This window comes from Myodes glareolus, chromosome 4, assembly GCF_982192425.1.
Source record: "Myodes glareolus chromosome 4, mMyoGla1.1, whole genome shotgun sequence".
NCBI lineage: Eukaryota > Metazoa > Chordata > Mammalia > Rodentia > Cricetidae > Myodes > Myodes glareolus.
In genome coordinates this window covers 20,834,677-20,849,909 of record NC_142029.1, presented here as the reverse complement: position 1 = coordinate 20,849,909, position 15,233 = coordinate 20,834,677, and positions in this window count along the sequence as shown.

The window sequence follows — 15,233 nt, the reverse complement described above, 5'->3', positions numbered from 1 at the left end:
TATAGCAACAGCATGATTTGATTTTGATGCCTGATACCAGTTTTTAACAACTGGCGAGATGAATTCTCTGGAATTCAGCTGACTACAGTGGGAAAGCCCAAATTCCCAGTCTGTCAAGATGAACTGAGGGAGGCGTCTTGCCGCCCTAGCTCCTGCAGGGGGCACTGTCTCCATGGGACTGTGGCTCAGCATAGACTGCATTTTATGTTCGGCTCCCATCCCTAAGGAGTGGGGGAAGTATTAAAAAAAAATTACAAATTCAAGTTAGAGTTGGAATTAGGCACTCTCCCAACACCTTCCTGCTGTGTGCCTTCTAGAGTCATTGTACTGTACTTTGTCCTTGGAACATTCTAGATAGAGGAGCAGCTGCCACACAGATCCCCAGATCCGCACTATCACAGAATAGGGCGGGAATCTGGGCTCTGGACTGGCTGCTCAGTTCTCTTTCTTATGCTTCCTCCATGGCTGTTTAACCTGGAAATGAGGCGGGGGCCCCTGAGGTGCACCTTATCTCACAGCCTGTTGTGTCCACCCTAGGATGGCTCTGGAGGAGAAGGAAGGGGCCCACTCCCTTTCCCTTCCTTTTGGTTATTCTGGATCTCCTCCCAGCTCATTCCCTGTGGGCTGGGCACCTGTCTGCTCCTGTTAGTTACGTGTGTGCCTTTCTCTTGGTTCCCGCCATGCTCTGGGCCATTTTCCTCTCTTCAAGGGGTCCTGTCTCACGTCTCAGATTAGGGCATCGCCTAGGGGGCGGGGCTGAGCCTCAGATGAACTCGGCCTCAAAGCTGCTTCTCTTTTTCTCCATCTCTTCAAACATGTCTGTCCCCAGAGTTCTCCATCCTGTTTGCTGGTGAATATTCAGTCAGGGTTGTGGATTAGGGTGAGCCCCCGGGGTATACAGTCTTCTGGGAATACAGAGCCCTCTGCAGGCAGAAGACAGCAAAGATAAGCCAAAGTAAAGAGGCAGGGAACTCACAAACAAGTCTGGTCTAACCTGGTCTTCTCTCTTTCCTCCTGCTCCCTCTCCCTCCTCCTTTTTTTTCATGTAGCTCAGGTTGGCTTCCAACTCACTCTCTCGCTAAGGATGACTTGAATTCCTAATCCTCCTGCCCCTACCTCCCAAGTGCTAGAATTCCAACTGAGCCCAACTCAGTCTGTACTTTCCAGTACCCACACCGGATCTACCAAAAAGACACTGTATCCACTCATGAGAACCTGATTTGTCCTTGGATTTCAAAACAGAATTGCAGGTCTTAGTTGAGGAGAGGGGATTTAGGTGTGAAGTTGGCAATCCTGTTCCTCCCTACCTCCTAAATCAGATTCTGCCTTGGAGGGTGCACCACCAGCCACCTAAAATGTACCGCCACTTGTAAGTTCGCATTGTGTAGCTTGGGTGCCCACAGCACAGCCAAGGACTTTTGGAAGTGTGTCTAGGAAAACAGGCAGTGGGCCCTGCATCAGGACAGAAATGAGGGTGAGTGAGGCCTGGTCCCTTGGTTCCCCTGGTTGGCTCCTACTGCTAGGCTGCTATTCTGGTCTCCCTCTTTGGCTGTTTCTCCTCGAGAGCAGCATCTTAATAGATGGAAGAAATCGTTTGCTGAAAGCTTTCTGTCTGGGTCACAGTCACTGGGTCAGCGCAGCCACTTCTAATCAATGTGCCCAGCCCTCCAGTGACAGCCTGCCACCTGCCTGCGCTGTAAGCAGATCTCATAGCGAATTAATTTTTTTCAAATGACTAATTGAATTTAAATAGACTGAGAGAAAACGGTTGTCCTCTGCTGACGGTGTGGATTCCTCCAGAGCTGGGCAGAGACCTCCGCCCCAGGCAGCCAGCCTCTGGCAGGAGAGCAGCATCAGCTACAGGAAAAATTCTGCCGATCCTGGGGACCTTTGTCAAAAAAAAATATGCAGAGATAATTCTCAGGGACTTGCTGGGCCTGCCCAGTGTGGTTGAGGCTTTCGATGCTTTCAGTTAGAGGTTTAGAAGGGGCCACAAACCCGAGTAAAAGGCCACCGTAATCAGGGCTGGAGAGGGTTCAGCCATTAGGATTCTTGCTTTTGTAAAGGACTGGTGTTTGAATCCCAGCGTGCACATATGACTTACAACCATCTGTAACTGCAGCTCCAGGGGATCCAATGTCCTCTTCTGGCCTCCACAAGTACCAAGCATGCACATGATACATGTACATATATGCAGGCAGATCACTCATACATATAAAATTAGATAAATCTAAAAGGAAAAGGCACAATATTCTTTATATTTAAAAACACGAACTTGAGGCCTAGGAATAGCTCAGCCAGTAAAGTCTTTGCCTTGCAAGAATGAGGTCCTGAATTCTATTCCCAGAACCTGGAAAAAAGATTCAGGTGGAATGTGCCTGTAACAGCAGAAGTAGGGAAACAGAGACAGGAAGAGCCACAGAACTCACTAGCCAGACAACCTAAACAACTTGGTGAGCTCCACGCCAATGGACCACTGTCTCAAAACACAAGGTGGATGGTGTCCTGAGGAATAATACCTGAAGTTAACCTCTGACCCCTATAAACATGATCCCACAGGGAACACACACATGGAGAGAGAGAGAGAGAGAGACAGAGGATACTACCCACAAACCCATATGCTCACAAGCCTTCAAAACCACCCAGGAGACATGAACGTGAACAATGGGGTCAGTGAGTGACAGGGAATAGCATTGAAGGAAGTTTCTGTCCCTCCTGGTCCCCCAGTCATTCAGTCTCAAATAAACACATAGAAGCTTATATTAATTACAAACTGTTTGGCTTATTACTCAGGCTTATTATTAACTAGCTCTTACAACTTAAATTAACCCGTAATTCTTGTCTATGTTTAGCCATGTGGCTTGGTATCTTTTCTCAGTGAGGCATTCTCATCTTGCTTCCTCTGTGTCTTGCTGGTGACTGACTCTCTACTTTTCCCCTCCCTAGAATTCTCCTAGTCTGATTGCCCCACCTATACTTCCTGCCTGGCTACTGGCCAATCAGCATTTTATTAAACCAATACAAGTGACAAATCTTTACAGTGTACAAGAGCATTATTCCACAGCAGAATAGGGGTGGGGCTATGACTAGGCAGAAGCACTCATTAAAGACTGTTTTAAAAATTAAATTACTAGCCAAGTATGGTGCCTTAAACGTGTAGTCCCAGCACTGAGGAGACTGAGACAGGAGGATTGCCTAAAGTATGAGGCCAACAGTGGGCACAGCAGACCCTCAGGCTGAGAGCTATAATAACATCCCTGCAAGAGTGAGGGCTAGGACTGAGGCTTTGAGTTTCAGGACAGACTGGGCTCAGAGTAGGACCCTGTTTCAAAAAGTAGACCTACAATCCGAGGAAACAGTTCAGTGGGCAGAGCAGAGACACATGTTTATACTCCCAGTACCCAGGAAGTGGATGCGGGAGGATCAGAAGGTCAGACTCAATCATGGATACAGAGTAAGTTTGAGGCTAACTTGGGCTACCTGAGACTCTGCCTCAAAATAATAATAACAGTTATTATTAAAATTAAATGGGTAAATTACTACTAGATAGACAAACAAAATACACATTTAAGAGTAGATTTGACTAGTGAGATCCTGCACATTGTCTACAGTTTTCTAATCCTAAGCAATGCTTGTACCTGCCTTCAGCTCTCTGCCTCCGTTCTCACTCCCACAGGACTGAGTCTCCCTTGGCAGCTGTCCCTTCCCACCCGCCATGATCCCCAGGGTCAGCTCAGCTCCAGGCTCAACAGCAATTCTGGCTACACCCATAGCTGGACCGGTGTTCCTCTGCCTTTTAGTACAAGCGTGGGTGTGCAGGTGGAGCCCCACTAGTTCTGAACCAATTGTTCTGTGTCTCCTCTGATGTGACTGCCAGCTCTCGTCCTCCTGTCGGTGGCTCTGCTGGGAGCTATTCGGCCCTTGAGGAAGAGCTGGTAAATTTAAAGAGGAGAAGTGCTACAGTCATGGACTGGGTAGAGGTCAGGGTTCTTGAGAACATTCCATGGAGCACCAGATAGCTGATCACAGTGAAAGATTATCCACCTTGATGGTAATAGTGTTGAAACTCTCTGGATCTGGTCATAGCTTGAGCCCCTGTGGGTCAGGCCATGACTTGGTTCGTGCTGTGAGCTCCCAGGGTCAGTGACATGGAGTCTGACCTGAAACAGGCACTCAAGTGTGGGCGTGTAGGTGGGTTCAATAGCAGGGGTGAGAACTGAAAAGAATGGCAAACTCTTGGCACCACATAGCTTGGTCCGGAGTCCAGGAGACTGATGCATGCACTCTCCTTCACGGGTCGCAATGTAGCGAGGCTCACTAATAGGACCCTGGTTTGCTCTAGGAAGGCTTGAAGGGCACAGCAGAACTGGATGTTTGTCTTAGATGGGCACTTGAGGTTGCAAGAACATAACAGAGTTAGAAGACTCAGGATAGAGAGAGGTGGGAATGGACAGCCAGGCTCTGGGAAGAGCAGGGTGTCCATGTGAGCGTGGGCTGGGTTGAGATGGCTTTAGCACCTTTCATAAGACAATGCAGATGCTTTCCTGTGTCCCCCCCCACACACCCTTTGGGTCCATCCAGACATTCCCATTCCCCTTACCTGGAACCCTATGAGACCAGTTTATCCACAGTGCTTAGAACCCTGAGTATATTTTAGGAGCCCTGAAAAGTGTTTTCAGTGTCAGAATAAAGTGAATCCAATGGTATGAGTTAGGGGCATAGTTCAGTTGTAGAGTGCTGGCCTAGCATTCGTAAGGCCCCTGGGTTCCCTCTGCATTGCGGAAATGTGTCATGATCTGCATGGTGCTCGTACTGACCTCTCTGGGTGATGGGAGTAAAGAACCGGCAAAAAAAAACTGGGATCAACTTCTGATGGAGATGCACCGACAGCCAGAAAGTTGGCATTTAAGACCAGCAGTTGGATGAGGAGGCAGGTGTTTGTCTCAGTAGGGGTCTCTGGAGGGGGCAGTCCTAGGCTGCAGTCAGTCACCTGGAGAAGGCTGATACTGTCTGCACACACTGCACACGAGGGGGAGGAAGGCCTTGCTGTTCCCATGGATCTGAGTCATTGATGTGTTTGACATGGCCCTGTTCATGTCAACAATACACATTCCCTCGGGACTTCATCCACTTTCACAAAGGAAGGCGGGGAGGGAAGGAAGGAGGAAAGAAGGATGGATGGATAATAGTAACAATGGATAAAAATTATGAAAGTCAATGGTGGTGGAGCCCCAGGTACTTGTGGGTGGAGAGGGCAAGCCCAGGAGCTTGAGAGCAGTCTGGGAAGCATAAGAAGATCCTGTCTTGACGATGATGGTTATGGTGGTGGTGGTGGTGGTGGTGGCGGTGCTGGGTCCCCGATGCACCCACACTCTCACCCAATAACCCTTTCACTGTTTTTGTGAAGGACAGGGTACAAAGACCTTGCCTGCCCCTCCTCCCACCCCTCTCTTCTCCCAGATGCAACTCCACTGCAAAGTGGATCTGGTTTGCTGTGAAGCCCATGGAGGAGCCTCTCGGAGCACAAACAAAGGACTGAATGCACTCTCACGTTGATGAATGCTCCTTGGGAAAGCGTTTTCCGGAATGGACTCTATTAAGTCAACTTAATTCTTCGATCAATTTCCTATAAACCTCAGCTAAACTATTTCCAATGTTTTCCTTCCTTCATTTCCAGTTGACCGAAACTAATTTCACTAGGAACCAATTCTTTTCCCCTTAAATTTTATGGCAGCATTTGTTTTGTGGGCCAATATTTGCCAATATCAGATCCTCGCTGATAAGTCTCTGCTGTGGCAGGTTTTACTGGTTTTTGTTTGTTTTATTTTGTTGCCTGTATTTCAACCACGTTCATCTTCTGGGGCCAAATTTTGATCTGAATTCTGAAGAGGACATTTACTGCACCTTTAATTCCAGCCCTCAGGAGGCAGAGGCAGGCAGATCTCTTGAGTTGGAAGCCAACCTGGTCTACAAAGTGAGTTACGGGATAGCCAGGACTACACAGAGAAATCTTGTCTCAAAAAACCAGGGGGAAAAAGTATCTGTCTGATGAAAATGGCAAAAATACTAATTATTTATAGTGAATGTTAAAACTTGAAATAGAAATTATTTAAAACTTGGATTCCCAACTTAACTTCTTGAAACTGTGGTTAAGTTTTAGTAACTCTTTTATAAAAGTAAAATGTCTGCAGTTGCAGCCTTCAATGCCAGTCTAGTAGGCATGGAGTGAGATGCCAAGTCACCTAACTCTACCTTCCCTGATTCCTGGTCCCTCGTGTCTTCAGGGTAACGGTGCCATTAACATTTATCTGCTTCTTGTTCTAACAGTTTGAAGAGGAGGGGTTTGGGGCTTTGAATTATTTTAAGGTGAAAGGGACGACTGAGGGCTTTGGTGGGGCGTGGCCTCTACTCTGCGAGTCAACTGGGGATTTGATCTATTGAATCCAAGTCTCGCCCTAGCAAAATCGCCAAGGCAGGGTCCTAACTCACGGAGCTGGTGGTCCGCTTCAAACCAGACCAGGGTTTTCCGAGTCTGCCATGCCAGCTCCTTCTGACTCCAGGCTTTGAGCCCTGAGTCCGGCAGCCTGGAGCAGGAGGCTAGAGAGTTAGCGTAAAGGTCTAAGCCGGCACGAGAGCACCACCTGCAGGCAGTGGAGGCTCAGCGGAGCAAAGGGGTGGGGAAGCCCGGTGCTCCCCACCAACTCACCAGCTATTTCTTCTTGTTCTTTCCTCTGGCAGAGAGAAGTTCTTTCTTGTGTCTTACTATAATCACTTTATTCAGTGGTGACTGAATAAGGGCTCTCTAAGATTTTTTTATTTTTAAAGACAGCCTGAGCTGGCCTGGAAATCACCATGGAGATCAGTTTGGCTTCACTACAATCCTCCTGTCTCTACCTTCGAAATGCTGTAATGAAAGGCATGTGCCACCATGCCCAGCTCGAATTCCAATTTCTTTACACTTTTTCAGATTTGACATAAATATTTTCAAGCATACTCACATTAGTTTTGTAAGTTGTTTCAGTATCTCAAGAGAGGGGAAACCGCATAGCTTCTGAGACCCATAACTTGGTATCATCCTGTCGGCCACCTAGAATTGCTATCCCAGAGCCCCCATTGGGATTTTCCCTGCCTCCTTCCCGGGGTGGGCGGGGGGGGAGGGGCGGGGAGACGGGCGGGGGGCGGGCGGGCGGTGCAGGGCGGGGCGGGGCATGCCTGTCTTCTGCACTCAGGTAGCTGTTGGCCCTCCTAGCCTGGCTGCCTCGCAGCTCCGGCTTCTCCACCGCTGCTGCCCCTCTCTTGTAGTGGAGGACTTGGGGACTCTTTTCATTCCTGCTTCTTCTCACCCTCATCCCATCCCTGTGGGATCTTTTCATGTCTTAGACACCAGCAATCTAAGGTACCTATGTCAATGTGGCTGCGGGTGCTCACTGGGTGCGTGTAGTGAGACACTGTTTCAGACCCAGGGACCCAACCGGAGCGAAGGTCCTGCTTCCGGGGACCTGTCATTGGGTAGTGAACATGTGAACCAGCATTCAACAAGTTAACCCCAGAGTCTGTGTGTGAACAGGACCCTGAAATAGCCCTGAACCTGGGGAAGCTTGAAGTCCACCACTCCACCAGCAAGATTTGTTGTGGTGGTCCACGGGAGCTCAGCATCTCAGGGGCCTGTTAGTAGTTCAGCCTTCTGCCAGGTTGAATCTATGGAATAAAAACTTTCTACTATGCACGGAGCCCAGCATCGGGTTCTCACTACCCACCAGGCAACTCTGCCATGGTCTCCAAAAGGCCTTTCTAGGACTGCTTAGCTTGATGTCAGTGACTGTCACAAATGGCTACAAATGCTGTGACCTAAAACAATATGGATGCATTTTTTTTTCCTAGTCCTGGGGCTCAGAAATCTAAAATCAGCTTCACTGGGCTCAACCCAGGTGCTTGTCGAACTAAGTCCTTCCAAAAGCCCTGGACAGAAGTGAATTGCTGGCCTTTTTAGCTCTGAGAAGATGTTTGGGTTCTTTAGGTCCTGGCTACAGCCACCTAACCCCCACCTGCTGTTAGATTGCTTGTTGTGACTCTAATCCTGCCTTGTTGATTTCAATTCTTTTGGCCCTGCCCTGAAAATCCAATGTAATTTTCCCAACAACCTTAAATTAAGATCCTTGGGCTGGGAATATCACACAGTTGATAGGATGTCTGTCTAGCATCCACAAAGCCTTATGTTTGCTCCCCAGCACTTCACAAATGGAGCTTGGTGCTGCACGCCTAAATCCCTGAACTTGGAAGATAAAAGCAGGAGTGTCAGAAGTTCAAGGTCATCTGTGGTTACATAGAATATTCATTCAAGGCCAGCCTGGGCTACATAAGACCCTGCCTCAAATACATACATACATATATACATACACACATACATGTAACACACATACACATATATATGTACACACACATGAGTATCGAGATTATAGCTACATTTTACTTGGGTTCTGGAGATCAAAATCAATGTGCAGCAAACCCTTTACCTACTGAACCATCTAGCTAGTCCCATATTTGATTTTTTTTGAGGAGGGAAACCCTGGCAAGGCAGGAGGCATCCAAGACAACCTGCAGAGTCAGTAAGTCATTCGTGGGGTAGCCTCCAACAGTCACTCACTCTCACAGGATCTTAGTGTTCCTAGGATAGGTACTAGGTCTCGATGCCCCTTCCGATACCATGGATTCCAGTGTAGGAAGTAGACTAGGTGACTCGGCAACAGTGCCAATAAATGGGCCAGGAATACTCAGAAGCAGGTTGAGAGTACTCAACAGAAGAAAAGTGGATCAGTCAAGCATGGAAATGTAAACCTGGAATCCCACATTCATGAGGCTAAGGCAGGAGGATCAAGAATTTGAGGCCAGTAGCCGGAGAGACAAGACAGTTCAGTGGGTAAAATATTTGCCACATAAGCATGAAGGTCTGGTTTTGGATCATCAGAACCCATAAAAATAACTGGGCATGGTGGCTGAGAAGTAGACGCAGGAGGATCCTGAGGGTTCCCTAGCCAGCCAATCCAGCCAATGAGTGAACTCCACATTCAGTGAGAGACAATCCCCCAAAAAGATGGAGAGCAATTGAAGATGACATCCTACATTGACCTCTGACCTCCACAAACATTCTTACCCCAGACACAGATGCATACACACATACCTGCACACAACAACAGAAAAATGGTAGACTATCTTACTTAGGGCTTCTATTGCTATAAAAGAACACCATCACCAAGAGCAACTTGGAGGTTTATTTTAGCTTACAGTCCAGATCACAGCCCATTATTCAGGGGAGTCAGGGCCAGGACTCAAACAGGGCAGGAACCTGGAGGCAGGAACTGATGCAGAGAACATGGAAGAGTGTTGCTTACTGGCTTGCTCCTTGTGGCTTTCTCAGCCTGCTTTCTTGTAGACCCCAGGAACTCCCGCTCAGAGGTGTTACTAAACACACTGAGCTGGGCCCTCCTGCATTAATCATAGATCAAGAAAATGTACCCCAGGCTTGCCCACAGGCCAACGTGGTAAGGGCATTTTCCCAATTGCTGTTCCTTTTTCCAAAATGACTATAACTCGTGCCAAACTGACATAGAACTAGCCATCACATGGACAAAATATCTGCTCCCGCATGACCAACAGTTTGTCTCAAAGGCAGGCTGGATCCCACACAAAACCCAGGCTCACTGGTGAACAGGAAGGAGTCCTGCTTTAAACCTTAGCCATGAACCTCACTATAGACTTGTCCCAGGTAAAACCGTATATAGATAGAAACAAACACACATATTTCATTTTTGAACTCTACTTAATGCCCCGACCCTAGGAGAGACAATACAGACAGAAGATGAGGAACACACACTTTGACTCTGTCCTGACTGGAGTTTCAGTTGTATGGCCTCCCACAAGTGAAGCCCCAGCTTCCTAAAGTGTGAGAAGTGCTGGTGAAGACCTGGGCAACACCAGATAAAGCCTCAGAGCCTGCAGAGCTCCCGCAGCTGACCTGGAGGACAGAGTGAAGCTTCCCTGGTCCTCTGAATATTCTGTGTGAATACAGACTTCCATATGAACAGGAGACTTGTCATAGGGCCCACGGTCTGGCCTGAGATGCCCCATGGCAGCCAGGTTAGGCCAGGCTAGGCCAGGAAGCCAGCACTACAGGGACTTCCCGTCCCTACCTCTGAGAGCTCCTGAGCCTGGTAAGAACAAAACCCAGGCAGGCTCCCTCCCGATCTTTCCTGAAGCCACAACTTTGAGACTTCTGTACCCAAGCTGTAAGAACTGTTGGCCCGGTGCCAGATCCTCTCCACTGGGTGCTTATCCATTCCAGTCGTATTTGTAGAAGCATCCTGGTTCAGCCAGCTTGCTGCTGAGGAGGCTCAGGGAGCCCTGGGGTCCTCTCCTCCCACCTCAGGGGAGGATACAGAAACAGCAGGTAAAAAAAAAAAAAAATCAAAAAAACTCTCAGCCCTGCCTTTTATAGCACAGGGGACTCTCAGCATCTTTCTGACCTTGGAGATTGTCAAGTTTGCTTTATATTGTTGTAATAAAACACCAGCACCAAAAGCAACTTGGAGAAGAAATTTATTTCAACTTTCAGCTCTCAGGTCAAACTCCATCACGGAAGGATGTCAGGGCGGAAACCTAGAGTCAGGAACTACTGCTGAAGCCATGGAGAAACGATGTTTACTTTCTTATACACCCTAGGCCGCAGTTCTCAGCCTGTGGGTTGTGACCCCTTGACAAACTTCTATCTCCAAAATTGTTTGCATTACTGTTCATAACAGTAGAAAATTACAGTTATGAAGTAGCAATGAAAATAACTTTATGGTGGGGGGGTGTCACCACAACATGAGGAACTGTATTAAAAAGGGTCTCAGCGTTAGGAAGGTTGAGAACCATTGCCGTAGGATCACCTGCCCTGGGAGACTCCACCCACAGTGGGTTGGGCCCTTCTAATCAATCATCAATCAAGAAAATGCCCCACAGGCTTGAATACAAGTCATCTCAATTGTGTTTTCCTCCTTCTCAGGTGATGCTAGCTAAGTTGACCCCCCCCAAAAAAAATCCCTTCTGTCTCTACAGATTTTTTTTTTCTGTAATAGCCCTATCTATCCTGGAACTCACAGATATTCACCTGCCTCTGCCTCCTGAGTGCTGGAACTAAAAGTGTGCACCACTAGGCAGACCCTACAGATATTCTTACTATATTAAAAAAAAAAAAGTCCAGAGAACTAAAGCTCAGGGAAGAACTACAGCTATCTGCCTGTAGGTCCTCTGTGAACAGCCCCCATTTTTTTTGGGTGGGGGACCTTGGTTTTTCAAGACATGTTTCTCTGTAGCTTTGGAGCCTGTCCTATAACTAGCTTTGTAGGCCAGGCTGGTCTTGAACTCACAGAGATCCACCTGTCTCTGCCTCCTAAGTGCTGGGATTAAAGGCATGCGCCACCACTGCCCAGCTTCACCCACCCCCTTCTGCCACTATGCAGGAAGGCTCTGGGCTCAGCTGCCACGCATGAGGGACAGTATGAAGACGGACTTGCCCACAGGAGGTTTCCGGTCTCTGCTGCCCGTGGAGTAGCCCTGACACCCTGTCCTGGAACCCTGTGCCTCTGAAGCTCTGCTCTTCAAAGGCCAGTGTTCCGAGAAGCCTGCCTGTTAGCCCCGGTGTTCACACGAACAACTGAATTCCAAGGCCTTCCCTGAACACGGGGCCAACGATGCTATTGTTCTAAGAACATGTCAAATATTTATAATACAAACAATATTACATCAGGAATTTAAAAAAATCACCCATAATCCTCAAAACCTGGAGAGTGGACAGCTTGGTTTTCTTTTGATTTAGTTTTTGTTTTTGACTTTTCTTCCAGCTCTCGTCCCTGCAGAAATGACCTTTCCAGAACTGGGCTGCTGTCCTGATGGAGTGTCACACAGGGCATGCCATCTCTTGTGCTCTCTCCTGGGTCACAGCAGCCTTCCCATGGCATTCCCAACACTCTCTACTAGGCTGCAGCCTTCCCATGGCATCCCCAGAGCTATCCTGGGCTGCAGCCGCCTTCCCATGGCATCTCCAGCTCTCTCCCGGGCTTCAGCCTTCCCAATTAGTTTTATAACAGAATGCTACTGCTAATGGCCCTGAGAGCTGGACACAGGGCTACAGCTGGATCTTTAGTCAAAGTGCTTTTCCTTTGCTGCGGCTGTTTCCTGAGGCTGCACTCTCAGGTGCAGGGCTGCTGAGGAAGAGGTGGTGGATCTTTTCGCAGCTCTTGCAAGAGCTGAGCATGAGGTTTGGCCTGGGGCTGGCAGAGTGCTGGCACTTGAGGGCTATTAGGGAACTGAGGGTCAGAGAAGGTCTCTAGAGTCTCTGAATGAGATGAAGTTTTGCCCAGGGCCCATCTTGAACCGCCTTCATCCCAGAGGAGGAACCCTGAGAGTGGGAGAGGCTACACACAGAGATGAGGAGCTTCCTGCCCTTGCCCCTGCCTCCCGGCCTTCCCCTCAGCCTCAGCACCTGCCGCGTTTACCCAATGCAAGTCAGGGAGAAGGAGACAACCAGAAGAGCTGCAAGTCACTGCCTGTAATTCAGACAGTAAGTGCCATTGCAGTTGCTGCTGGGAAAACCCACCCCCCATCCTTGTGCCCTAGAGCCTTCCGAGAAAGCACGAAGGGTTCTGTGTATGACTGCGATGGGCTAGAGCTAACCTAGAACATCGTGAGAAATGACAAGGAAGGAGGCACCATCTCTGTTGTGATGCCTCCACAGTCAGGCAGGCTGAGGTAGATTCCCTGGGCGTTCCCATCATGCTTGTGCATTAGGGTCCCCAGAGGAGCTTATGGGTCTACTGACACACACCTATAAACCCAGAACTTGGGAAGCTGAGGCAGGAGAATGATCAATGCAAGGCTAGCCTGGACTACCTAGGAAGACCCTGTCTCAACAACAACAAAACCCCTTTTAGTATGTGTATGGTGATTGTATGAGTATGTATCTATGTATGCATGTATGTGGGTACATGCACACATGAACACGTGTGGAGGCCAGAGGTGTCTTCCTTTACCAGTTTCTACCTCTCCTTTTGAGAAACAATGTAGAACTAGTTATATAGCCTAGGATAACCTTGAATTTTTGATCCTCCTGCCTCTGCCTCGTCTCCCACCTCCATTGCCCCAGTCTCAAGTGCTGTCATTCTGGGTGTGTACCACCACACCCCATTTGTGTACTGCTGGGAACAGAACCCGGGGCTTCATGCATGCCAGGCAAGCACTCTCCTTATTGAGCGACACCTCCGGCCTCCTAGTCTCAAAAGGAAAAACAACAACAACAATTCTAAGAGGAGATTTTAAACAGCCTGAACTGGTGTGGCCTGTGCCTGGAACTGAGCTGCACAGGACTGGTATGACACTCTCCTGGAAGGGCACACTATGGTTTGGATGTGGTTTGCATGTAAGAAGCATGGCAGCCGGTCTTACTAGTCTTTGTGGCAGTATTGAGAAGTCAAGGAACCTTTAAGAGGTGGAGGCTCCTGCAAGGTCACAAGGTCACTGGGAGTATGTTCCTCCAAACAGATTGACTAGTCATCTCGAGACCCTGGTTAGTGGGAAGAGAGAGGTTGCTCTAAGAAAGAGCCTGATCCTTAAGTGTTCTCTGCGTATCCATCTCTCCGTGGGATCGCTGACCTCATACCTGCCACTCTGATGTCCTTTGCCATGAGGCCCTCACCTGATGTCAAATCAATGGAACTACCTGATCTTGGCCTTTCAGTCTCCACAACTGTTAGCTAATTGAGCCTCTTTTCTTTATAAACTCCCCAGCCTCGGGTGTCTTATGATAATAAAGAAAAATACAAAGAATTTGGGGATGCAAGGACAGGGATATTTTTAGGCTAATAAGAGGAAGCAATTTCTAAAACTTAACCAGGGTGCTTACAGGGGGGGTAGTGGGGTGGGGGACCAGCACTGCTGAAGCCCCATTCTAATCTCTGCCCTTCCTCCTCCAAATCATGTCAAAGAAATCCTCCACCTCTATAAAACAGCGTCTCTCTGTGCTAGTATAGCCTGGTCCTCTGGCTCTCCCCTTGTAAGCAGGGGGCTGCCCAAGGAAGCCAAGCTCTTGACTGATGTAAAGACAGTGCCTGGGAGTGGCAGGCTGGGCCCTGAGACAGGCCTGGCTTCTGATGTCTCCAACAGCTTTTCCGTTGCTCTTGGAACATCTCCTTCAGGTCAGAAAGGCCTGGAGGCCCTGCTGGAGTTGTTATTGTTTTTTTTTTTTTTAATTTACAGGTAGAGGGGTGTGTGTGTGTGTGTGTGTGTGTTTTACAGGTATGTGTGTATCTACATTTACATGTCCATGAGCCCACATGTATTTGTGAGTGCGTGGGTAGGTCTGTGTATGTATGTGGAGGCCCAAATTTGACATTAGGCATCTTCCTTGATCACTCTCCACTTTATTTATTGAGGCAGGGTCTCTCACTTGAACTAGACCCTACCCAATACCTAGTCCAGTGTCTTAGCCAGTGTTCTGTTGCTGTGAAGAGACACCATGACCACAGCAACTTTTTTAAAGGGAAGTATTTAACTGGGACTGTTTCAGAGGTTTAGCCCATTAGCCTCTGGGAATGGGAAGCATGGCAGCATGCAGCAGATGTGGTACTGTACAGATAGCTAAGAGTTTTACATCGGCAGGCAGCAGGAAGAGGGAGCGAGGCACTGGGCCTGACTTGAACTTTAAAGTGATGCTCTTCCTTTAACAAGGGGCACACCTATTCCAACAAGGTTGCCTTTCAAATACTGCTGTTCCCTGTGAGCCTACAGCGGCCATTTTCACTCGAACACCACATCCAGTTAGCTGTTTGTTCTAGGGATCCCATCTCTGTCTCCCAAGTTCTGGGACTGAAGGTGGGCTTTCCCAGACAGCTTTTACTTCCGTGAGATCCAGTCCTCACCATTGTCTTGTAAGCACTCTACCACTGAGCCATCTCTCCAGGCCCCACATTCTGGTTTTGATAGGCACTGGGCCTAAGAACCTTCCAAGCACAGAGCAGGCCTAGAACTCCTTTTGTGTACCTAAGAAAATAGACCTTGTGGGTCTCTCTCTCCTTGGGGAGGCAGGGGCCTGAGCTCTGACCAAGAGGAGGGTTCCTCTTCCACTTCCAGAACTTTCTCCCAACCGCACGCACTCATCAAGGGCCAGTCCTTTGTGCTCCACCTCTCAAAGTGCTACTGTC